The sequence below is a fragment of the Haliotis asinina genome, chromosome 12 (genome assembly GCF_037392515.1).
Source record: "Haliotis asinina isolate JCU_RB_2024 chromosome 12, JCU_Hal_asi_v2, whole genome shotgun sequence".
In the NCBI taxonomy this organism is placed as follows: domain Eukaryota; kingdom Metazoa; phylum Mollusca; class Gastropoda; order Lepetellida; family Haliotidae; genus Haliotis; species Haliotis asinina.
This window is the reverse complement of record NC_090291.1, coordinates 52,608,036-52,633,178: the sequence shown is the minus strand read 5'-3', so window position 1 is coordinate 52,633,178 and position 25,143 is coordinate 52,608,036. Positions and strand designations below refer to the sequence as shown.

Here is a 25,143-nt window from a genome sequence, read left to right as displayed (position 1 = left end):
ACAATTTGTCCTATTTGTACACCTCAACTTCTAAAATGCCACTCAAACAAGTTAACATTTTCAACAGTAAATAATAAAGTTTCTGGATTCCGTTCTTATCCAATCGTTGACTGCAACAATGATCGTTACAATCAGCCATGATGAAGCATGGCTAATTGCTGGTTCACAATTCTTCAGACTCAAAAGTATGAAAGACACTATTTGCTGTTTCAGCTGTGGGTTATCTGTAATGAAAAGACACTTTACTCACCTACTTTCTGAAATGTAAATGTGTTGCATATAGAGCAGTGACGCTTGATGTAAAACATTGAAACATTGAGACATATTTGGAACTATTCAGACTTTAATCTCTAGTTTTACAAAACCAAAGTTGCAAGACTTGAAAGTGTCACGCAATATATCATTTTGGTGCGTTTCCATGGTCACCACAATATTTTTCAGAGAACATAACAGCTATATATAAATATATATCAAGGAATATATCTTCCTACCGAACCGTGTAAAGCAATAAGGACAAGGTCAAAGATCAAGGTCACAGTAATCCCCCTTGTTGCTATTCTTCTTGAAAATTCTATGTTTAGCCTCGCATCTTTCTTAACTGCTAAGCATGGAATGCACCGAGTACGATGTATTTGGTATCATAAGATACCCCAAAGACTCAGCTTTCTGACAAAATACGTTTCAGACCAGTAAACGTTAGCACACGTGCGATTCACGGCGTTTCCATGGTTGCCATGTTTGTTTATTGTATGACAGAATGTAGCATATCAGGGCTTTATGTAACTAAATATAGCTTATCGCGAATCTTAACCGCTGTTCATGATATCCTGTTCCATGCCCAGAGATACATCCCTCGGCATACCAAAATCCAAATGTATCAATTTTTTGTGTGCTAAAACTGAATATTTTCTCCTAAGTATTGAAGTGGTTTGTTATACCTCGTAAGGAAGGAAGGAACAGCCGCAATAACCTTGTGCGCCTAATGGCTGCAAGAGTTGTATGCTCGCAAGGGAGCTGAGAATGATGACACGATTGATAATTTGATGAGACTGACATCCTGATCGAGGGGAAAAAACAGTAACGTATGTATGTATGATGTAATTCAGTTGCAAGTGAGATTATTGTGACAACTTCTAGTCATTGCGCAAAAAAGTATGCTGTTGCCAAAAATATACACACACACACAAGGAGAAAAATAAATAGCTGAATACTGAATTAAATTTTTAACAATTCAACATATTTGTAATTTATTTCTTTTAAAGGTTCCAGTCAACCTCTGTCTGAGCATTTCAATTAATTGTTCTTATATACAAACACTAACGCCTGATAAAGACCTTGTTCTGTGTTTATCTGTTTGTTAACAAACTAGAAATGAAATTTGATACTTTTTATGACGCTTTCATTTCCTATCATAAGGCGACATGTTTCACTATTGGCTATCCACATTGTTCAAAGACATGAAATACACAGAAGCCTCTGCTTGCCATATTTCACATGCTGTTGTGAGATCAGATAGTCCAGTGAATGGTGATCTGAGCATTGGTCCTAATTCTAAATGATGGTTATGTCCTTTCCCCACGACCTGTGAGAAAATTATCTCCGATTGAGGTCTTCACAAGTGAAACTAGTAATTAACATTATGAGCGAAGTCTTACGATACCCGTGCAGGAGGACAAGAAGCAGTTTAGTCTCACAATTCACGTCCATCGCCAGTTACAAACTAAGAGTGTTTATGACAATAGATAAATCTTAGTTATCTATTTGTAAGTGTATAATGTAATCTGAGTTAAATTCAAGGTTTTAAATACAATTTAGTGTTACCAATTTAACACGCATTCTAAATAAACATGGAAAAACACTGTATTGTATCACTGAAGCCTGTGAATCCTTTATCCCCAACCATCATTTAATCAAGAACTATGCCTCATTGTCCATTTTCTCAATTAATCTGACAAACAAATGTTAATATCCGACTGTATACAGTTAATGAACGCCATTTATATTAGTGATGGATGTATCGATCAGTTGTGGAGTCTTGGACTGTGACGCATTTCCTGGCATGGTCATTCATTATCATATTTCAAACGCCAAATAAGAGGCAGATATCGACTGTCAGTAGTAGAAAATCAACTTAGTCAAGGTGATCAAGATCGTCATCTGTGCTTATTATCGTTCACTCAGGTAGGTAATTTCGTTCTTCAAATTTCGTATACTGGCCGTGCATCCTTCTGGTGTTCCAGAAGCATTTGATGATGGATTTAAATCTCAAAACCGCCTTTATGTTTGTGTTCATGGGCTTCACCTAAATGATCTACATTATGTGAGGCTGTATATCTTCCTATTACTTCATAATTTTCAGTTCATCCAAATAATTATCCTTAGTCTCGAAGAGTCGCTTCGTGCTAGCTGTTTACAAAACAATCACAAACCACACTGGGAATCAGTCTTGTCCAGTGTTTTTGTTTCCTCCAATGTTAACTGAACCACTTGCTCCTCTTATAAGAGGGTTGTAACTTTTCTGCACAGAAAGGAAAGCTTTTTCTGTTTATTGACTGTTCATGGGTTGTTTTCATTTACATTCATGTTGTAAAAGTGTTATGTCGGACTAGGATTTTTTTCCAATTTTAGTGTGCTCAAATTTAAGAAGAACCTATCCATAATGAAGAGTGATTACTTTAAGAGGTGTCCAGGACGCAAATTATTATAAAAACGCAGATTGCAATACTTGCAGCAAATTGAAATAGACTTGACGTAAGGTGTAATACGCAAATTGTAATAAACATTCACGTAAATTGTGACAATTTTAGTTGCGTAAAATGTAATTGATATTTACCTAAATTGTAATAACAGTTTTAATCACTCGTAAATACGCATGTCTTTTATTTTCGTTGTATTTCATACATCATATAAACTTGTTAGGGTGATAATTCAAGAAAGTTTTGTTCAAATATCGTATTGGCCAGATTCAACGACACTAGTTAAATTGAAGTTCCGTGAGATACTTTGCAAGGTTACAACAAAACGCTCAGGATTTTGTCAGTATAAAAATTGTTAGTGCGATAACCCGAGAAAGAATTGACAAATCATAGCTAAATGACGATAATAATATCCGTCCTTATACATAATCAATTTAAAATCTCTTACTGTCCTCTGTATCATGTCTTTTCGTGTGTGTGTGTGTGTGTGTGTGTGTGTGTGTGTGTGTGTGTGTGTGTGTGTGTGTGTGTGTGTGTGTGTGTGTGTGTGTGTCTGTCTGTCTGTCTCTCTGTCTGTCTGTCTGTCTGTCTGGGGGGAGGGGGGATTCGGAAGGGGTAGGGGGACTAACAGGTATATCTAACACACTAAACTGCATGCAGAGTCGGAGGCGGGTGAGTGTTTATTGGGTGTTATATCGACGAGGGACGTTCAAGCGAGCGAGCGAGTTCAGTTTTACGCCGCTCTCAGCAATATTCCAGCTATATGGCGGCGGTCTTTAAATAATCAAGTCTGGACCAGACAATACAGTGATCAAGAGCATGAGCACCGATCTGCGACACTGGGAACCGATGACATGTAGTCAACCAAGTCATCGAGCCTGACCGCCTGATCCCGTTAGTCGCCTCTTCCGAGAAGCATAGTCGCCGTTTATGGCAAGCACAGGTCATGGACGTTCAAAAAGTAGTCAGCATGACCTAGACTGTGATACGAATGCAACTATTTATATGTTTTATTTTTCTACATATTATCTGTCAGCCTCAAGCACGTTGGTTTTGCTGTGTTCCAGGTTCAAGATCCCCATTTTATGGAACTTTGTACTTTGGCTTTGTACTCCCCTAAAATGTAAAATTTGCAATAAAATGCCTCATGAACTTCATGAAACAGATTATGGAAGAAACCTTTTTTGCATGTTTGAAACTAGAATCAAATTTAGATATTAAACCGTTCAAAAAGCAATTTGAAAGTACAGTCGCTTGTTCAAATGACTTCCCCTCCCTCCTTCTGTTTGCACAAAGAACCGGAGAAAGGAATGATGGAATTTATTCAAATTTGGTACCAAGGTTGATTGACCAGATTTACCAACATCAAGTTGAGTAGCCGCGAACTCTAAGGATCCAATTTTATATCAAGATGCACTGGCGGGATTCCACCTACACCAACTGAAACCAAATATACAAGAAACATTTTGAATGTTGGTAAAAGTCCGCTTGAATCACACTTAAATATTAAACTGCACAAAAATGCAATTTGAAACTAAAATCGCTTGTCCAAGTGACTCCTCGTTCATGTTACCTAAAAGATCTTTTTATGGAGACACTACCCCTTTCGATTGACGTCATCATGAGGACATAACTCATCCTAATGTTATCACTTGTACATTATGTCAAGGGTTCAAATTAAACCCCCAATGGTCACACAGGTGTCAGCGCTCAATATATTCTATATCTGGACAGAATGTTTTTGAAGAATTAAAATGAGAGTGTCCTCCAAAAACAGTTCCAATATATACCAAACAAGCCAAATCTTTGAAGATTAATGAATCATTGGAAATCATTCCCGTCAAGTGAACATATTTTATACAGCATACCATTATCCAAGAGGTAGCACAACAGTGCAGTGGTAAGACGTTTGCTCATCACGCCGAAGGTCCTGGTTCGAGGAGGCGCTTAGGATCGGATCCCCAGGTGGGCACATATGCGTGCCTTGGGCAAGAAACTTAGATCCTCATTGTCTCAGTTCATCCAGCTGTAAAATTGGTACCTGTGCGCATGTGTTGGCAGTGTGAGAGTTTACTTCATTGCGCCTAAGCTGCATGACGGTATGTTTCCCAGGAAGTTGAAAAACTATTGGAAAGTACGACCGTGCCCTATGATCGGGGATAGTAATGTATGTAGCGCCGTGAGCAGTGCCTGGATATGAGCACCATATTAGTGGACTATTACTATTAATATTACTATATGCCAAATTGCAGATCATTTCCATTTTCTGCAAATTTGTAAGAAACATTACACCACATTGGTGTGATGACTAATATCTCGTTAACCACATTACCCACATGAAATTTTGGATATGACTTTGCTAATGATTCCCTCAAAACAAAATGGAAGCTTTTTATACATTGGACATCAAGAATATAGTTCAGCTAACCACTTTGTCAACGCCCACCTTAACGTACTTAAAAGAAAAGAGAACGCCTAAGGAAAAATGCATCTTATTCTCTTGTTCTATGAATACCTCTGACCTATTTAAACACAAAAGGTAAAGGAATAAAGTGTATATATATATATACACACACACACACACATTACCTTACCATACCTTACCATTTAACAAATCTAGTGGACGTTTGGGCATTAACATGAGAGTGTTTGTACAAAACCACTTTGTACATCTTTAGCTGAACCTCTTTGTTCGTTGTATAATATATCACTGAGTGACTGTATTTCCTACAGCGTGGAAACGGGTAATGTTACTCTTATTTTGAAGGGCAGCGATATACCCCTTACAACTATTAGTTTATTGTCTATCTTTGGGAAAACCTTTGACAGAATAATGGTAAAGCATGTTCACAACCATTTCCATAAACAACATTTTACACAAATTCCAGTCAGGGTTTGCTGTGTATGCAATTTGTGATATTCCAAAAGCATTTTACACAGTTTGGCATGAAGGTCTATTGCACAAATTAGATAATTATGGTGTCCGTGGAAACGTACTTAGCTGGTTAACTAACTGACTATCTGATACACCACAGTGTGTATCTGTTGATGGAATATTATCAAAAGAACTAAATGCTAGTGTAGGGGTTCCACAAGAATCTGCCCTTAGATAATTTGTGTTCTTTGTACATATCAAAGCTACTGTAGGGGTTCCACAAGAGTCTGTCCTTGGTTAATTTGTGTTCTTTGTACATATCAATGACTTACCTGGAAAAGTATTAAGTGTCACATTATTGATGGCCGAAGACACGTGTTGCGACTCTCAAATATGAGTTAGCCCAATTGAATGAATGGGCAGAAAAGGGATTAGTTATGTTTAATGTTTATCCGAATTGGAGGTGTGCTTCAACGGTAATGGCTAGCAGGCGCCAAAACATAGTGTGGTGGTAGTTCTCACGGTTATGTGCGTGCGTGCGTGCGTGCGTGCGTGCGTGCGTGCGTGCGTGCGTGCGTGCGTGCGTGCGTGCGTGTGTATATATGGTGGACATACCGGTTATTGAGCTTGTGACATGGTCGGTTGACCCCTGTCCCGCTTGTGGACTGTGCCGCCATTGTGCCTGACGTTTCAATCGAAATTCTCTTGACTTGTTATGGTCTCATGATCCCTCCATTAAAGTTTATAAGTACCTTTGACATTGTTATCGTGCTTATCAACTGGCATTTTGACAATGCACGGTTTCTCCATGTGCTTTATATATATATATATATATATATAGAACCGACCATGTCACAAGCTCAATAACGGGTATGTCCACCATCCGCATTGAGAAGAGCAGTGCATCGACGACGCATTGACCCTATCAAACGTGCAAGGAAGCCTTGTGGGACGTCACGCCAGATTCTCTCAAGTTCTGTTGCTAGGTCAAGGTCAAGGACGTTATCTGGCGGATGAGGAAGATAGCGTAGACGTCGATCCATCCCGTCCCAAACATGCTCTGTCGGGGAGAGATCCGGTGCATTTGCAGGCCAAGGCAATAAGTTAACGTTATGGTGTTGCAATGTTGCTATGGCCATAGCAATCCTTGACGTATGATGACGGGTCCAGTTGCATGTTAACCCAGGGCCATGATGCGCAGAAAAGGAATTGACACAGGTCGAAGAATCTGATCCCAGTTGCCCTGAACAGTCGTGATGTTATTTCACTCCAAATCATCACGGAACCACCACCAGACCGATTCCTCTCCTAACGTTCTCCCACGTGTGTATAGGCACGTTGACGTCCATCACCATGGGAAATGTTAAACCTGGGCTTATCTGTAACAACAACACTTCTCCACCAAAACAAGGGTCAGCGGATATGATTTCAGGATCACATTCGGCGAGCTTATCGATGACGTTGTGTCAAGATTGGTCGTATGGCGGGACGTCGTGGTTTGATATCGCGATGACGTAAACGTTGTCGAACTGTGTTGTGGTGAATACGGCGAAGTCCGGGCAGTCATCACTGCAGTCTGAAACCTGTGGCGAAGGGTCACCCTTATCCATCTGCCCTGTCTTGGCGTTGTTACACGTGGACGTCCAAACCACGGCTGATCGATGACGTCATTTATGTTCTGGTAGCGTGTCACCAGTGCAGAAATGGTGTTCCGGTGGCAGTGGTAATGTGCAGCCACTTGTCTTTGAGACATTCCCCCATGTACCATCCCAGTGGCCTCATGACGTTGTGCAGACGTTAGCCTTGGCATGCTATGCGTTTCAAAAGCCGTTTAATTTTTTTAACGATCGTAAGGGCAGGGTTTGAGCTTTCCAAAGTGACTGGGTTGTGTGGCATTCATTTGCTCTCTTTTTCTTGACAATATTTCTCATGATTGGAATATAGCCGACAGTATAGAAGACAAAACCGTCATCATATCTTGTTTACAACACAGCTGCCTAAATCTTTCGGAACCAGAGATGGGATACGCCGATATTTAGGTCGTTAACATAGTAAGAAATGGTCACGAATATTTTTTCTATTTATTTCCGAAGTCTGTAATTGGGGACATTACGCGATAATCTACTCTCCAAGAAAGGCAGGCTCCCAGTCATCGTTGTAATTAGAAGGCTTCTTCTTAGAAGCAACGTGACGTCATAACATTAATGCCATGAGTTGATTTCTTTGTTGTATTTTGAGCAGTGAAACTAAATACATGATTTCTGGTGTGAACGTACGTTGTATAGCTTAACAGAAAGACGTTTGACTTTGCTTTGATAACGAGGACCTATGATCGGTTCCTTGAATCAAATAATACAAGTCAGTAGCATTTCTCCATGTTATATTAAAGGTATCAATCAAATACAACAAATGAGTAGACAGACTGACTGCTACGTGGCAAAGAGTAATGAAGCGCCAGTTATTCGTGATATTCTTACCAAATGAAACACAAACATTCCTCTCACAAAATACAATAGTATATAATAATATGATGAAGAAAATAATACTCACCAGGTGAAACTGTGGCAACGAAATATTTGAATGTATGATAGAAATATAAATCATGATATATCACATAAGATCAGAACATAAAGTCAAATTCAAATATGCCATAGCGTCAACACTGAAAATAATTCTAGCGAGTGAGTTTAGTTTTACGCCGCACCCAGCAATATTCAAGCTATATGGCGGTGTTCTGATAGTCTGATAGTCGAGTCTGGACCAGAAGATCCAGGAATAAACAGCATGAGCATGTCAGTCAATTCAGCGGACCTGACCACTCGATCCCGTTAGTTTCCTCTTGCAAGAAGCATGGTTTACTGAAGGTCTATATTTACAGGTCCAAAACAATTCGAAAATGAAGAAAAATAACCGTACTTTTCAAAGCGTAAACAAACAATATCATCGATATGCTATGAAGAACTTCCAAATATAATTGAAATATTGAAAGCTATTGCTCGTAAATTATGTCCTTGTTTCAACATTGAAAATAACTCCATAGTGAAATATAAAGACTTAATATTCGAATTATACACAAACAATCTCTGGCCTTTTTAAGACGTGTCACGAATAATGTCACAGCTGGTGGATTTCACATGAAATTATGGAAACCATTTTCTAACAAAAGTTGTGACCTTGAAAATTTATCTAAACGTCGTGACTAAACCGAAACTGTCATCGGATGCCTTCATACAAAATGCGAACAAATTCCATCCTTTAGTTTGGGAGATATCTCAAGAATCCTCGCAGTGACGTTGAAAATGGTCCGGAGGTCACTGAATTCGACTGACTTTAGACGATACTCCCAACGCATCTTGGTACTACGTTTAAGCCAAATGTATTAATTCTGTCTCGTGTTTTCACTCTAGAAAGTTGGGCATGTGCAAAACATTTTCCCCAATCGATTGGTGTAGGGGAAACCCCGCAATACCCTTTCAAATAAAATTATATCAAAATCTAGTAATTATTTCCTGAGTTCGAGGCTACCAAACTTGGCTTGTGGAAAACTGTTACACCTTCACTGTGACCTTTAAAATGACCTCAAGGTGGCGTAATTCAACTGACCTAAATGTCACTGAATTCAACTGATGCTAGTAAATCTTAGTAAATCCAATAAACCTTGGTACCCAACGTGAATTCTTCATTTCTTTCTCGAGTTCTTTTAGTAAACAGAAGAGGGGTTTGGGGAGCAAATTGATTCTAGATGACTTCTGTCAATCTCATATATGCAAAATTCATATTTTCATAAAAGGCGACTCTGCTTGTCGTAAAAGCGACTAACGGGATCGGATGACTTGGTTCACGGCTCGCTGACCTGGTTGACACATGTAATCGGTTCCCAGTTGCGCAGATCGATGTTCATGTTGTTGGTCATTGGATCGTCTGGCCCAGACTCGATTACTTAAAGTCCGCCGCCATATACCTGGAATATTGATGAGTGCGGCGCAAAACTGAACTCACTCCCTCACTTTCATAATTTCTTTCCTGAATGTCGTGATGGATTTTACGTTTTGGGGAGTACCAAGCCAAGGTACAAAGTCACCTAAAGTGGGGATCGTAAGGCTGGAACATAGCAAAACCAATTTTCTTGAAGCTGACAGAAAATATGTAGAATGTCCCTCCCCCTTCCCGACGCCACATAAACTTAAGTTAAGTTAGATATACCCGTTCTCCTACACCCCTTTCACAAGTATACAGACAAGATAACAGAGCAGATACTTGGACTGGCTGTATTTGCATAAGATAGCAGCACCATTACATTGCATTACATTCCGACAACAAGCCACAATTACACATTAGAACTGTGGCCGACACATAAAACCAGAGATAACAACTCTATGATAAAAACTCATTCCGTGAACGATATCAACACAAACCGCCATAAACGGCACTAGTCAAGACAGCTCGGCCCGTGAGTAATATCAACATCCCACAGGCCATAAACGGCATCAATACGCATCGCCATTAGCGGAACCAGCCATGACCGCATAACTCTTCCATAAACGGATGGCTCCCATATGCGGTGTTATCGCTCTGCTGGCAACACATGTAAATACATCCATTCATAGTAGAAAATCACCTGGAACAACACAAAACAAAGTTTAATATAGATAATAGTAAACACAAAGTGCATTCATGATTTAACTAAAAAAGATACCCGTATGGTACTGCACGACAGCCGAAAAAGTCAAACCAATCAATATTTCACCCTTATATACCCCTCTAGGACCATTAGCGCCCCTAGATTACATGCCCTTTAATATTAGTACTTGCTCACCGTTAGGAGAAATCAGTTTTCCTCTAATTCATTCTTCAAACAAGGAAAGCTATATTTCTCCTACACTCCTTTCACATGTGTACAGACAACATAACAGAATAAATACTTGGACTGGCTGTATTTGTATAACATAGCATGAGGATCAAAGCAAGTCAGTTTTCAGAGCCCTAGTGATGGTGACACTTTTAAACGATTGTTCAGACTATCCTTAATATATCCATCTTTCGCGTTCTCACTTTTCCATCTTCCATGTCGTTTGAACATTCTGTCCTGAACACCGTTGTTTGCTGCATCAGACCCACCCCCACTACAAAGACTGTGCAAACCGTATATTTTTATGTTCTTGACAAACAGCTTGAATGTCTCTATGAATAGTTCTCGTAATCTCGTGTACGACATTGGAGTATTGCCTTTTCGTAACATGTACCCGGATTTGGTCTTGGATATATTTCTGAAAGCATACTCATCTGACTCCGGTGGAATGTTAGAATAATCCAGATATTTCAGTAATCAAGACACTGGACACAGTTTGGAATTTGTCCTGCCTATGACCAGCCAAGAACCGTCTCTATACACACCAGTCTTCGACTTTTCTATAAAGAGCATCATAAGAGCATCATAAAAAAGAATATCACATCTGGAAATATTTAAGAGACCTCAAAAACCCTGAATATGCCAATAAACACATCGTAACAATTCTCAAATCAGCCAAAGAGGGTTGAGACATTCTAGCATCATAAACTTTCTCCAATAACTCAATAGTAATTGGTTCTTTTTTCGAAACTGACTTTGCTTACTTACGTTTAGCAGCTTCCAATACATTTCTAACCAGAGAACTGTCTGTTGGGTTTTCAAGACCAACACTGACACGTGCATGCCTGATGCTATAATATGTTGTCTGCACAGCAGCAAAAGATTCACTTTGCTGAATTACTGACAATAAATACAAAGAACAATGCAAAGGTGATATCGGTAACTTCTTGCTCATAGACAATGAATCTGCCCACTGTTTCCATGCCTCAAACCCATACCGATACTTCCTGGTAGTAGAATCGGCTCTACAATGGGACAACAACCTCGGCAAACCAGCCGCTAGCTCACGCACACCCTCCGGCATCTCTCCTAGTTCATCTCCATATGTACATGTAAACACATCTGTGAACAGAATGAAACAATTAGCATGTACTGAAATCAACACACAACGCTAACATATTCAAATGCAAATCTTTCTCTCCAAACAGTACACCCCTCAATCTGGAAGCTACATAGTATTCTTTAGCTGTGGGTAGGTACATCCACTCATTCACTTGTGTGATGTACACATTGCCTACTGCTAACAGAGGCCAAAAGCATGAAGAATACCACTCTGGTACAACAAGCGTACCCTAGCACCGCACTCCGACATATGTCTAATTGTTCTTGGTATGAGACAGACAAGAGGAACAACCCAGTTCAAACCACTCCATTCCACCGTGAAACAGTCAACAACCTCACAATCAGGATTGTAAAATCTAGAATTAAACCGTACAAGTTTGGTATTGTAGTAACTAGCAAACCTATCCACTTCATGTGGACCCCATTTGGCATCAATTTGTTGAAATAAGTTCCTAGCAATTGCCCAATCATCGTAATCAGTCACTCTGCTCAGCATATCTGCTAACTGATTCTCACTATGAGGAATCCATTGCAAAGACAAATGTATCTGGTTGACAGAACATACTTCAAATATCTGCATGGCTACATCTTGTAAATGCTGTTTCGTGCTACCCTTTTCGACAATAGATGCAACATTTTGACTGTCAGTAAACCAAGTAATTCTGTGCGATTTCAAGGATGGTATGAAACTTTTCAAAACCAAATAAACAGCCTCAAGCTCTCTCCAGATGGAACTACGGTTAGCCTCCTCAGCTGACCACTGTCCGTGCGCCTTTGCACCAGCCAACTCAACAGTACCCACCAAACCCTGTATCACTGGCATCACTGAAAATCATCACTGAACCAAGTGACTGTGTGATCAAAGCCCTGCTGTTCCACCTTTTGATATTGTCTTTCCACAAACGTAACTGATCCACACTCTGCGACGATAAATGAACCCAACTGTTCCAAGATGGAGCACACACAATATCAACGCTTAGAGACCTTGTCATCAGTTGACAAACTTAGCCCAGCACAAGTTTCATAGACACAACCTGTCCTACTACAGATGCCACACTTCTTTGTGATAACCAGTCCTATTGTTCAATAGCTCCTGAACACAGTTTAACAACTTCACAACTTTTCTCTCAGGCACCGACATTGTCATAGTAGTTGTATCTATGTAGAAACCAAACCATTCTACACTTTGCGATGGATACCATAATGACTTCTCCACCTTTGGCACAAAACCTGATTTAATCAAATCATTCTTGACACTCTCCCCAATTGTCAACGCACTTGTAACAGGAGGAGCTGACATGATACCATCATCAAGGAATGTAACGATTTTCTTGCCTTCAAAACACCACTTCTTTACCAACTGACGCGTGACGTTTGTAAAGACATAAGGTGCCGAAGTGAGACCAAATGGTAGGACAAGGAATTTATAATAACTCCGCTTCCCAAACGAATCCGACCACGAAACCCCAGAAAATCAGTATGTAGTGGGAATATATCTGTATGATGATATGCAGAATGAATATCGAACTTGATTAACCTTTCACTGGAATTGATGTACTATTATTCAAGCACACACTTCCAATCTTCATATTTCACGGATTGCCTAAACACGTACTTGTTAACCATGGAAACATCTAGAATCAAACGTTTCTTGCCAGATGATTGTATAGAAAGTGACAGTGGATTCACAACGTAAGGTGCAGATGCACATTCAGCTACAAGTCCTTTTTTCACTAACTCAGTAATAGCATTCATCACAAAGTCTGCGTGTGTCAGTGCTGACTTGTTGTTGGACAACTCCAATCTAGGAGGCATGACAAGAAGGAATCCTCCTCATTGCGACGTTGCTGTGGTCGTGGATTGTCGGGTGGTCGACTGACTGTAGAAGTGGGGACAATCTCTTCTAAAATGGGTGAATTCGCCACGGTTGAAGCAGGCCCCACTCCTGGGACCTCTCACACGAAAGGGCTGACTGATTGGTTGATTCAGACCTGCTGAATTAGGACGCATGCTTTCTCCCTGCGATCGTCGACTCTACCGATTTGTTGTATACGGTGTACTACGAAACTTGCTTCTCTGACGGATCTTTTTACAAGCCATATTATCTGCCTTTACACTCCTCTTGTCATCATCAGACTTATCTGCCAAATCATTAGCAATATAGTTTCGTACAGTTTCCCATCCTCCGTCGGAGGAATCAGCAATTTTTATCAGTTTGTTTCTGCGTTGTAACTTTTCAATAGCATCCGTGACAAGTGAATCTTCATTCGCCTCAGGATCTGCGTTCACAGATCAAAGTAAACAATCCAAGACATCAGAATTCAAACTAAATTGTATTCTGTTACCCTCCTTCCTCCAGGTGTACTCCGTTTCAGCCTTGAGCTTCTTTATGTCTTCCGATGTCTGAGTAAATTCATTTCTTAGTTTAGAATTTTTTTGGTCTACCGAACTTTGTAATTCTTGACGACTTTGTCCTAGTTTACTCAAGATGGCGTCAAAAAAGATACCCGTATGGTACTGCACGACAGCCGAAAAAGTCAAACCAATCAATATTTCACCTTTATATACCCCTCTAGGACCATTAGCGAACCTAGATTACATGCCCTTTAATACTAGTACACTGACCCAAAAAAGAAACGCATAGCTGAAATCTCATTTTTAAAGTAGATTTTTTCAGAAAATATGGAATGGAATGACAATTAATGTAAATATTAAGTGTTTTTATAGTCAATACAACCAAAACAGACAAACAAACACAACCTCTGGTGATTATTCGCCACACCACAGCACCTTGAAAACGCTTTGTATAATCTGCACGTGGGAAAATCTGAAAGCATTATGCACGTGCAAATGCAGGATCTCAATCTTGATTATGATGGCTATAAAAGGGGACAGGTCCTGTTGCGATTCATTCTTCGAATTTCTTTCTATGCGACGCGAAAAATGCCAAGGTTAAATGAAGAAAACAGAAATAGAGCCATTGGACGTCTGGAAGCTGGGGAAAGTCAGTCATCAGTTGCCAGACGTCTGAATGTGAGGCAGAGCACGATTTCCCGTCTCTGGCAACGATACACGCAACACAACTTGACCAGAGACCGTCCAAGGAGTGGGAGACCAAGGGTGACAACTCCAGCACAAGACCGCTACATCCGGGTGCTTCATCTGCGTAATCGGGCCGTCACTGCTACGTATACCGCTGATCACGTTCCTGGGCTGCGTAGAGTCTCTCCACAAACCATCAGGAATCGCCTAAGAGAGCATGGAATTCGACCTATGCGACCTCATGCAGGACCTGTTCTGCATCCCCATCACCGTCGTGCACGTCTTCAGTGGTGCAGGAACGTTCGGGCATGGAACCTCTTGAATTGGAGGAGGATCTGGTTCAGCGATGAGTCACGTTTTCTGCTGTACAGACATGATGGAAGGATGCGTGTTTACAGACGTCGAAATGAGAGATATGCTCGACAGTGCGTTCGTGAGGTCAACAGACACGGTGGTGGAGGTGTAATGATGTGGGGAGGCATATCTATGAACGGCAGGACACAGTTGGTGCATGTGCAAGGGAATCTCAATGCTGTACGCTACCGGGATGAAATTCTGAACCGTCATGTTGTTCCTACAATTGACGCTAGAAGGGAAATTTTCCAGCACGACAATGCAAGACCGCACACAGCACGCATTACCACGGATTTCCTTGCCAACAACAACATTACAGTTCTTCCATGGCCCTCAAAATCGCCGGATTTGAACCCAATTGAACATTTATGGGACCAATTGGGTAAACGGTTACGACGTCGACAGCCGCAGCCACAGACACGTCTACAGTTGGTGAATGCGTTGCGAGATGAGTGGAGAAGAATCCCACAAAGGCGGATACGACGTCTTATACAGTCAATGCCCAGGCGATGCAGAGCAGTGATTGATGCCCGTGGTGGTCACACCAGATACTGACTTTCTCACTATGCCATGGAAAATAGAGACGCTTAATACCACTGTGAATGATTGTATATGTCTTGACACACATTTGTTAATACCCGTGTGAATTATCATTGCTCAAGTTCCATTACTTTTTGTGCAATTTAAGTTAATAAATCATCTCTCATAACATTGGATTTTCACCTATGCGTTTCTTTTTTGGGCCAGTGTAACATATAGTTTAGGTACTGACAATAGATCCAATTAGCACAGAATAACAATTGTAAAGATTTGTCAAAGTAGACGAAAGTTGTTAATTAAGTAAATTTACAAGGCAGCGATTTGTGATTTGTGACTCTCCGTATTACATACCTATTCAAGCTATCGCAGATAACCTTGTTTACAGATAACATGATGACGACGTACAAAACAGTACTGCATCTTGATTATGTCAGCTTTAGAGATACTGAGAATGAAGATTTTTATGGATATCAACTTCTTTATGAGAGAACACAACGTTTCGGAGTTAATGCTTACTCCTTCATCAGGTGATTGAGAAAGGGATACAGAGGTGTATTTATATGTACAGGTAAAACAATAACAAAGTAACAAGTGGAATGAGTTAACGAAAGCTAGTATAAACAAGCACTGATAGGAAGCCGATAGTTAAGATAACAATGATGGAAGCCAATGGTAATGCATTACAGTTGATTGGATATGTTTACATAACATGATTGGGGATAAGGGTGGAAGCCAATGGTGATACATTACGCATGATAGGATGATGTACATAACACACGATAGGGGGTGAGCATGTTTACATGAGGATTGGTGATGTACAAACACAAGTATGTACTCGGGTAGATAGGCTATACATGAATTACATAGATAGAATGTACACAGGTAGATGAGATTAATTTATAATTTGCCTCGCTCCACTTGGCAAAGATGGCAAGTCCTGAAGTATGTCCCAGTCGCCGCCAAGATCAACACAGATGCCTTCATCACCAGCATTGAAAGTGGACTTCAACAACTGGCTCCCAATGGCAACGTAGACTACCTCCGACACCAGATTATAGACACCATCAAGCAAGCTCCCAAGCCCCGCCCCAACCTCACGCACCAAGAGAGACAGGCCATCACCGAACTCAAGAAGGATGACAGCATCACCATCACCGAAGCTGACAAGGGCAAAGCAGCAGTCATCATGGACACCCCGGAATTCCTCCAGCTCGTCAACAACAGCCTCTCAGACACCACCACCTACCTCAACATCAAGAAAGATCCGACGGCCAGACTGGAAAGACAACACAAGAAAACCCTGAAGGACCTCCATGAGAAGAGAGAAATCAACGACATCATCTTCAACCAGCTGAACCCTATCAACTCCCAAGCCCCATACGGAAGAGCCACCATCAAGATCCACAAGAACCCGCCCAAAGCCCGGATCCTAGTCTGCTCAAGAGGTTCAGTTTTCTACAACACCGCCCAGTTCCTCACACGTCTCCTCGCTCCACTTGGCAAAGATGGCAAGTCCTACATCAGCGACTCTTCATCCTTTGTCAACCAGCTGAAAGAATCCAACCCCACAGGCACCATGGTCAGCTACGACGTCGTGGACCTCTTCACCAACATCCCACTAGAAGAAGCCCTGGACATCCTTCGCAGCAAGTTAGCCAACCGGATAGATGACTTGGACACCCAGCTCACCATAGACAGCATCATCAACCTCGCCCGCAGCTGCTTTGACACCTCCTACTTCACATTCAATGGTAAGATATACAAGCAGATCCACGGTCTCCCCATGGGCTCACCTCTTTCTCCTCTCATTACAGAAATCTTCATGACCTCCTTCGAGGAAGCAGCCCTCTCCACAGCTCCGTTCCAGCCCCTCTGTTGGTACCGCAAAGTCGACGACACCTTCACCACCATCGCCTATGACAACGACCCCAATGAGCTCCTCAACCACCTCAACGACCAACATCCAAGAATCAAGTTCACCATGGAGACTGAGACCAACCAACACCTGCCCTTCCTTGATGTATCCCTCCACACCACAGACGATGGACTTAGAACCTCAGTTTACCGCAAGCCGACGCACACCGACCAGTACATCCACTACAACTCCTGCCACCACCCTCAGATCAAGCAAGCTATCATCGCCACCCTTACCAGACGTGCCAAAGCCCTCTGCCACCCCGATGCCCTAAACAATGAACTGGACCACCTCAGAAAGACATTCACCACACTCAACGGTTACCCTCCCCAGCTCGTCACAGCCACCATCAACAAGACCCTTAAGGACCGAGAACCCCGCCCCAAACCTTCTCCATCACCCATCAGAGTAACCATACCCTACCTTGGCCCCATCAGTCATCAAATATCACGCCTCATCAAGACCAAAGCCAGCATCGATGTCACCTTCTCCAGTGGCAAGACCATCAAGACCTACCTAAAAGCCAACGGTAAAGGACCCAGCTGTGAACACCCTAACCCGAGAGGATGCATCTACCAGATCCCTTGCAACTGTGGCGACCTATACATTGGAGAAACGCTGAGACCAATCAACACCAGAATGAAGGAACATCAGACCTCAGTCAGGAAACTCGACCAGAAATCGGCCATCTCTGAACACATACTCAAGAACCCTGAACACTCAATTCGATGGGAGGACACTAGGATACTATCTACCAACAACAACAACTGGCGCCAAAGGAAACTGCAAGAGGCCATCGAGATCCGGAGACAGAAACCAGCCATCAACCGCGACCAAGGAGTGTACCTACCAAGTGCCTGGGACTTATTGATAAATTAATCTCATCTACCTGTGTACATTCTATCTATGTAATTCATGTATAGCCTATCTACCCGAGTACATACTTGTGTTTGTACATCACCAATCCTCATGTAAACATGCTCACCCCCTATCGTGTGTTATGTACATCATCCTATCATGCGTAATGTATCACCATTGGCTTCCACCCTTATCCCCAATCATGTTATGTAAACATATCCAATCAACTGTAATGCATTACCATTGGCTTCCATCATTGTTATCTTAACTATCGGCTTCCTATCAGTGCTTGTTTATACTAGCTTTCGTTAACTCATTCCACTTGTTACTTTGTTATTGTTTTACCTGTACATATAAATACACCTCTGTATCCCTTTCTCAATCACCTGATGAAGGAGTAAGCATTAACTCCGAAACGTTGTGTTCTCTCATAAAGAAGTTGATATCCATAAAAATCTTCATTCTTATGTATTTTCACTTCTAAATGACATTCAAAGACTTTAGAGATACTGGTCTTGAATTATGTCCGATGGCGTTATCAATGTGACCCTTGGCACTTTTAAGACAGAGGAATGTGGTCAGTGAGTCTGTAATATATCCAATATTCAGTAACATAACACGTCATAAAATATTGGTAAAACAGTGTCCACTGTGTACGTGTTAATATACAGATTTAATCAATATTTTAAGTTAGATTGTAGTTGTGAAACGATAAAAGTGAAAACAACTTGAAGCGACTGGTATCTCATAGTTTGGACCCACTTTAATATACTACAACACCTACGGACTTAAGTTCTTAACTGGTCTAATGCCAATTTTCTTTTTTAAAAAAGAACGTGCAGCTTGGACCGGAAGGGATTTTACTATCGCTTCCAATGCCGTTTATTTCGCATACTTTGAGTGACTTCTAAGATGTATTGATTATACAGATTGATGGAGGAATCCGATGTCAGACATTAGTCCTCTGTAAGAACATGTCATCGTCTCACTGAGCCAGATTTGATCGAGATGGAGGAACGATTCCAAACCTCAACATGGCGTGTTATCTTTTCTATTTTCAAGATTCGGATTAGACCGGTCTTCAGCAACTACATCCACTCGTCACCCCTCGACCCTTTCCGTATCACCGAGGAAGACTGGTCCCCCACTTCATACTTGTTATGTGCCAAAATACGACAAACCAGTCAGAATGTGTGTAATGGATGCCGTGCTTTGGTAAAATAATCCAGACTACGTAAATCGTTTATGGCACTGTGTTATCGTTTAAAATCATGAAAAAATGTCGTCATATTGAAAGTACTAAGAACGTAATTAACACAATGGTACTCTCTAATGTGAAGGTTTTCATAAGAATCATGCAACTGACGGTGAGAATTTCATATACAGGCACGTGCGTATATTTCCATAACGGCTCTCACTGAGTGCATTGTTCTGACGATCTTGCGGGCTTCTTGTGATTGTACGTGCGCCTCCAACAGTTTTAGGAAACGTAATCATAATCGCTCGGCGTCACAAAACAATGCTAAATTTATTATATCTGTCGGAGTACTCAACTGTAATCTTTATGTATTTCGCATCTCTGTGAATATTTCAGTCTGACCTTTCTTGGCCATTCATATTATTTCACCGTATTCAGTTGAAATTCCACTTGGTGTGTGACAGCAAGGTTACACGCATGTTCAGTTTGAGAAATATTTTAAAGTCATTTTGGAGTTTTTGCTTTGGAATCTAATATAGCTTGCGGTATTTTTGTTGTTTTTTTAAATATACTTCAAGTCCATATTCATTACTATAATTCCTATTTGTCATTATTAAACCCTATTTAGAATTGGAAGTATATGATAAACATCTGGTAATAATTACGTCAGAATATGTCTTTAAGAAATGTGTTTCTTTTGTTTAGTTGTATTAAGGAGATTTATTCTTGATAAATAAGCAAAACAAAACAGCAATAGAATGTACGAGTACGCCGTTGATATTAAGTTCTATTAGAATTGAACAGGCATAGAGTTATCGTTCCTGTTTGAAGTGGTTCTGATCTTCCTACGCCAATATGAAATCCTTCGAGAGGGTCACGATTCGCTCTTCGGCTTGTCCCGGAGTAACACGACTTAGTCACGAATGCAGGTAAATCTTGTCTTAAGAGACAACTAGGGGGGTCGGATTGACAGGTTCGTTAGCTAGTTTGATGAAGGTAGCGAAACATTCCACAAACCCACTCTGTTGATTTCTGTTATATTCTGAGTCTCATAGGGTCTATTGTTAGGGTTTGTTAAACAGTAAACAAACAGATATTTTTGCAGATATTTTAGCCATCTGATGCATGTTTCAAAGCGCATAATTTTGATTGCATTCAAATTCCAGACGTTTCTGAGAGACCAGCCCGGAAGAAAGCTTCATTAACCCAAGTAGTCAAAGGACCTGTGTACACGCCTTGTCTTGGCAATCGGAAGACAAAAACAGAACCATGTGCAATCTACACTTTGCCCTTAATGCAAAATGAAGCATTATGTCTATGATATTTTAGGAATCATCAGCCGATGTATTGTCTAACATCGACACAATTTGAGCCAAAAAAAACACAGTGTGTAAACTAGTTGAAACACATTTCCAAGACCTTTCACTTGATTCTAACCTAGATCAGCATCAAAGCAACCATGAACACGTCACCACAGGTTCCAAACAATGACAGAAATATGACACATATGTGTATCATCTGCCAAAGGGACACTTACCCGATATATGTAGTGACAATACAAATTCTGATTGGTACCTGTGTGATTCTAGAGAATATCCTCACAATAGTCACGCTGTCAAACTGTCGACGGATTCAGAACTTTCTTCGTCTTCTGCTCATCAACCAGACTGTGACGGACACAATGGTGGGTGTCTTCTTTACGTACCACTCCGTCGTTGTGTACATACAGTTGTACAACACCACTGAATGTATGATCAGATACAGTGTTGTAGCCCTCTCATCATGTACGTCGCTTGTTACAATCGCCGTTCTAACTACAGAAAGAATTATCGCCGTCAAGTTCCCTTACCGCCATTACAAACTCAATCAAACGAGAGTCATGATCTTTACCGCCCTGGTCACCTGGTTAATTCCTCTGTGTATAGTGTCAAGTGCTTACAGTTTCGTTGACATAAACATCCAAGAGTGCAACTTCCTGCTTCTCGCTACTTCTAATAGTCTCTTCGTGTTTGCTTTGACAAGCATTCCCGGTATCATCCTCATCTTTCTCTGCAACATTTACATGTTCGTTGTTGCCAGGCAACAGATCAGAAAAATCATCCCAAATTTCGTCGGAAGAGAGAGGTACATCAACGAGATAAAGATGAATATGAAGGCAACGTTGACAAGTGCAAGCGTCGTTGTCCCATTTCTCATGCTAAACACACCACAATATCTCTTCTTCCTTATTGTGGCAGTACGTCCGAACTTACGGTATTTATACTCCTCTTTAACTATCCTGAACGTCGTATTTTCTCTGTTGGTGCTCAACAGTGTGATCAACCCTATCATCTATGCATTTCGAGTTGATGGAATTCGAGAAACGTTCCTCAAGTACATCTGTCGTAAAACGCCCTCTCCTCAGCCATAAACAACCACGCGTTTGTGTAAAAGAGGAATCATGTTAATGCGAAGGAAATATTCGAGGAAGGTTTATGTAATATCTTTTCTAAGACCTCTACTAGAAGCACCAAGTGGATCAAACCGAGATGGAACCAATGGAAACCCTTCAAGAGGCTGGATTATCCGACTGATATTCCAGGGAGACACAGATATAATGAAGGCACAACAAAGCAGTACATTTTGCAAAATTGTTGTGAGATTTTATCTGTCAGCATCTGTACTCTCGAACTGTCACCATGCTCAACAGTGTGATCAATGATATCATCTATGCATTTTGAGTTTACGGAATTCGAAAAACGTTCATCAGTTATATCTGTCGTAAAAGGCCCTCCCTTCAGTCATGAACAACCACAGGTTTGTGTAGATGACGAAACCGACAGGAAGATTCATGCAACGTTTATGTAATATCTGTTTACCTGTTCAAAGGAGAATCAAGGAATGTGTCATCAGATCTCCATGACAACGTCTTTACAAAGTTAATGGATAAAGTCACAAATGTCTGCATCATTCAGGCAGAGTCATGAACACTACACGATGCACATTACCCAAATCACGGTCTTGATATATTTTAATGAGGTTTTAAATGTATGAGCACATCCAGAGGATGTTTCTATACTTAAGTTCTATTTTTCAGATATTAAAGGCACAATTTCATACACTTTCGACAATACTGTGGCCCACATTACGTATAGCGGGGCACAGGCACCCATATTCAAGGTATTTCATATCTACCAGTTTTAGATCGTACTGTCCATAGTATTTATTTTATGGCAAGATTCACTGACAATTACTGACATCTGAAGGGATGATGCAAATCCAGCTAGGGTCAAATGTACTGAAAGTCCCCATGGTTCCTAGAATGGTGATCAAGTTTCAGTTATTGGCAATATATTTCCTGTTTTTGTATTGTTTTGTCATGTATAGTCAAATGTTTTAGATGTAATTTGTAGTTTTACATTTAGAACTGTGGTATTCCAGTTGTTTTTATTGTCTTAGTCCAATTTACCTTTATTTGTTATGGAATTAGAACTTGTTTTTGTTATGACACACACATTAACTCACAAACTGAGTTGATAAACACTGTGGTAGTTTGGCACATTATCTGTTGTACTTCTATTAGTTCAAACACAAACACACAGGAGCCTGTGAAGATCCAAGTCCTCAGACACCTACAAGCTTGTAAGAGGCGACTTAAGGGATCAGGTGATCAGGCTCGCTGACTTGGTTGACACATGTCGACGCATCCCAACTGCGAGGATCGATGCGCGTGATGTTAAGAAATGATTGTCTGGTCCAAACTAGATTATTTACATATCAAAGACCTTTAGTTGTAATAGTACTGATTGTGTCGCCTAGCAACAAACAAAACACACATACAGGAAACATGAACAGTAAAGGAGACGGTTGTATTGATTCACCATCGTGCAGTTGATAGAATCTGGCAGTTGTAGCCTAACTGATGTCAAATTTTGAGAACAATCACCAGCAGATTATTGTTTGTATAATGTATATATTAGAATATATTGTTTCGTATATATTAGAATGCGTTATTGCTTAAAAAGTGGTCCACAGCAGAACACTGTACATCCCATTAAATCTGATTTATGTTCATCTTTATCAATGATTGCTCAGTGATTAGATAATGCTTACGAGCAATTTATTTTGACGTATATCTTCATAAATAGTACCTCATTCACTGCCCTGATATACCACAAGGATCCGGAGTAGAATAGGTCTTCAGCAACCAATGTTTGCGATAAAAGGCGACTATGCTTATCGAAAGAGGCGACTAACGGGATCGGGTGGTCAGGCTCGATGACTTGGTTGACACATGTCATCCGATCCCATAGGCGAATATCGATGCTTATCCCGTTGATCAATGGATTGTCTGGTCCAAACTCGATTATATACAGGCCGCCGCCAAGTAGCTGGGATATTGCTGAGTGCGGCGTAAAGCTAAACTCACACACTACCCGTATTAAGTACATGAGGTCATGTCCTTTGCCACGAGCGGGCCATATAACAGTGACGGGGTGAGTGAGTAATGTTTTTAACCTATTTTAGCAAAATTTGACAAATAGCATTTTAGTAAGTACGAAATAAAACACTAAGCCTTCAATGAAAACCTCTCAATAAAACGTTGTGGACCATCAAACAGACTTGTGTCGTTAATTTGAAAAAGTATCAATCAACAACAGGAAGCATATACCTGTTCAACAACAACAACAAGATCACTATCAACTTCTGAAGCAAGAAATATATAATGGACCACTGACCACCACACCGATTGATAATGATGAATGCACTTTTAACCTGAATGAAGGTAAATACATTACTCTCTGCCTGATGCTTAGGAAGGGAAGTATTAGAGATTTGGGCCAAAAGATGAAACTTGCTGTTTTTGTAACCTATTGGGGCATTCTAAAAAGGAGGTATTGCGTACCGGATGGGTTACTGTTAGGTACTGGAAATTGTCGCATGTCACATTGTCACTCGACTACTATTATTGTTATCCAACGACATTTCCGTAACGTGGGTTTGTTTTGCCTTTTATCATTTTGAAATATTGCAGTATGCCAACGATGGTTCTCTCCTTATTTCACGTCATCATATTCCAGCTAAGTGGGTCGACGCTTATGCAATTGATTCGATTGTATACAAACGGGAACCATATGGATCTAATATTAGTGAGTGCAGCTGCAAACAGACTGTAGCGCAAACTGTAGTGCAAACTGTAGTGCAAATATATGGTTGGGAGAATAAGATGATGAGTCTTCATATGTGAGAGCAAAGCGAGCAAACCTTGGCAACGTAGATCTAGACGCGACTATTAATGGGAACAACTACTGCGATACTGACAGTCTACAGTCCGTCTTCGATTGTCATGGGGATTGACGCCTGTAAGCAGGAAAGATCTTCATTGACTATCTCCAAGGGTGCACGGCATCGTGGAGGATAGAATCTTTTGACAGATGAAGGTGCAAAGAGCATATTGACAAGGGCGCTGAAGTTCATATTCCATTCCAAATTCCATTAAATACATGCGTACACACGCAAGCACGCACTCGCACACAGTGTGTATGTACCTACCTGCTTACATACCTGACTGCCTGCACGCACCTACCTACCTACCTACCTACCTATACCTGTAACTGTACCTACATATCTACCTACCTACTTACCTACCTACCTACCTACCTACCTACCTACCTACCTACCTATACCTGTACCTCTACCTACATATCTACCTAC

The 25,143-nt window shown here is 40.8% G+C and overlaps 1 pseudogene; it reads right to left on the bottom strand.

Moving 5' to 3' along the window:
• Positions 1 to 10,897: 10,897 nt before the first annotated feature.
• LOC137257565 (uncharacterized) lies at positions 10,898 to 12,689 on the bottom strand (annotated as a pseudogene).
• Between the last annotated feature and the right edge of the window lie 12,454 nt (positions 12,690 to 25,143).